Source organism: Montipora foliosa, chromosome 12 (assembly GCF_036669935.1).
Source record: "Montipora foliosa isolate CH-2021 chromosome 12, ASM3666993v2, whole genome shotgun sequence".
Lineage (NCBI taxonomy): Eukaryota > Metazoa > Cnidaria > Anthozoa > Scleractinia > Acroporidae > Montipora > Montipora foliosa.
In genome coordinates, this window is record NC_090880.1 from 17131255 (window position 1) to 17133769 (window position 2515).

General features: G+C 39.3%; 1 protein-coding gene across 2 annotated transcripts in view; it reads right to left on the minus strand.

The window, feature by feature from the left end:
• Nucleotides 1-978: 978 nt before the first annotated feature.
• LOC137978399 (uncharacterized) overlaps nt 979-2515 on the minus strand; it is an 11765-nt gene continuing 10228 nt past the window's right edge. For both annotated transcript variants that reach the window (XR_011118154.1, XM_068825295.1), the window contains exon 6: nt 979-2515. This exon is cut by the window's right edge and continues 897 nt beyond it. The gene's annotated coding sequence lies outside the window, so the exon portion shown is untranslated.

Here is a 2515-nt window from a genome sequence, read left to right on the forward strand (position 1 = left end):
GAACGAAGTTGATGGAAACTCTCGCGTCTAGAGAAACAGCATCAGCAAAAGGATAATAGACAAAATAATGAAAAATTCAAAGTGAAAAACAGAGCTCTCTTTAGAAATTGGTAAAACTTTTCCGAATTTGTTTTGCGTTCTTTCTCGATCCTGCTGCTGTGATTTCAGCAGACGCTCGTGGGGGAGGAATGAGGGATGAACCGCAAAGGGTAAAGACTTGTTTCCATATCTCAAAGTGCCCTTGGACGGGGTGGCGGTAGGGGGTGAAGGGTACAATAGCTGAAACAACCCAAACCTTTACAAAAATGCTAACCTTAGGCCTAAGTAATTTGCTTTAGATAATGTTTAGGCCTAAGGTTAGCATTTTTGTATGGGTTTGGGTTGTTTCAGTTTTGTTGTTCCAGGCCCCTCACGTCCAAGGGCACTTTGAGATATGGAAACAAGTCTTTAACATCCCAAAGAGTGTCTGCGCGTGACAGGCTAGACTGTTGCCAAAAAAACAAAGAAAACAAAAAAAACTTGTACGTGCAACAAATCGTACGCGCCATAATAATTTGAAATATTGCACGCGTTTACGGCAAACGTCAGGCTGGAATTTGCTTTTTGTGAAAAACGAAAGGTAGCTCTTTTTTGTGCGTGTAGGCACAGGCGACCCAAACACATAATTTGAATGCACAGTCAACGTAACAGTTTGTGACGTTTATATACATCTTATTCCAAAATGGCCACTATTTAATTAAGTAATTAAGTATTCTTTTGTTCGCTTGCAAATTAGCTCTTGTTGCCTCGTTCAAGGTAAAATATTCTTTTGAATTTTCAGCTTAAGAACGAGGCAACAAGGGCTAATTTGCAAGCAAACAAAAGAATACTAAAATGACGGCCATTTTGGAATAAGCTGTATGGGAAACATGAAATACAGGATAGGAGCAAATTTCAAAACTAGCCCAAAACGCCTCAAATCGACACAAGGAAACAAGGTGAAGTACAATTAAGTTTATTTCTTGTATTTTCCTCGCTGTAAACTAGGATTAGCCGATTTTTTTTCTAGTTAAATTTAAAAAACGATCTCTGGCTAAAATGATTAAAAACTACGAGCTTTCGACTGCCCGAACTGCAGTCTTCGACGGGTAAAATGAATGATAAGACATCGATGAGAAAATTTAAATAAAAACGTACGTTGCAAAATGATGAGAATGTAAGAAATTATGAAAATTTGTTAAAAAGAATGTGCTATGTGAATGCTACTCTCCTTGAAAAGCCCTGGAATTTCACTTTGGACTTCAAAGGCGCTTGAAAAGCCCTTGAAGAAAATAATTTTGTGGGAAACTGCTAGAAAAATCCTTGAATTTTTGCTTGGGTGAAAATTGTTGAGATTGCATCATGCTAAGTTAAAGAGAAATTTCGAAAATTGAGCCCAGATTTGACTATTGGAAAAGATTTAAATGCAAAAAATTTTAGTGGAAGTGCACTTAGCTATCAAGCTAGTTCACAGGCACCCCACTTTTAACAATCTGAAAGAAACAATTTTAACTTAACAAAAACACGATTAAGAACCCCAACTGGCAGGAGGCAACCAGTTGGTTATTTACAAAGCGTGGTAGAGTTGAATCCGGGACAACCGGAAACAAATCCAAACCAGAGGTTACAACGGGATTTGAACCTGGGGCAACTGCTTGCAAACCCAACGCCCTCACTACGGGACCACGTGCTGTACGCCTTCCACTCCGTGCGTGGGCTGAATATCAATCGATCTAAGCCGCCTGTTTCGAAGGTCCGGTTTCCCTCTTTGTTCAACTACCAGCTAATTAAATCCGCCATTGGTGCTGTGCTCTTGGATCGTAAGCAATTGTTGGGCGTCTTTGTTTGTTTGTTTTTTTTTTCTTATTTCTAAGTGCCTATCACCTCAACAAACTTTTCCACTTTATTTATTCTCCGCAATCGTCCCAAATTTATTGTTGTTGTTTTAATTCCTCGAAAATTCACTTCTTTATTCACTATGAAAGACGCAAAAAAGTGGACATAGTTTGACCCGTGACCGAGCAATGAAAGGGAATGGATGATGTCACAAATTACTTTGCATCGCTGTTTTCAAAGAAGTCACAATGCAAAGCGGTCCATAACGTCAACCTAGTGTTAAACGCATTCCTCCTCCTTGCGCGGTCGTAGATCAAATTACAACCATTCTTGCTCATTAAATTTTATGAACCCTTTGAAACAGTGACTTTGAAGGAGAGAGTTTAGCTAACCAAAGAATTAGTGTTAGACAAGTGCAGAGAATTGTTCAGCGGAAAGGATGTTTTGAGGTGATAGACGCTTTAAAGCACGACTGCTTTGTTCGTCTGTGTAACCGTGTTACGAAAGAAATTCCCTTTTAACTCAAACCCAGTAATAGCACTTTCTAGCTTGTACGTTTTGTTTCCCCATTTCAGACCACGTGATACTACTCCAGCGAACAGCCTTATGCACGTGCACATTACGCGTAATTTATGAAATTCCCTTGAGAGCATTACGTGGT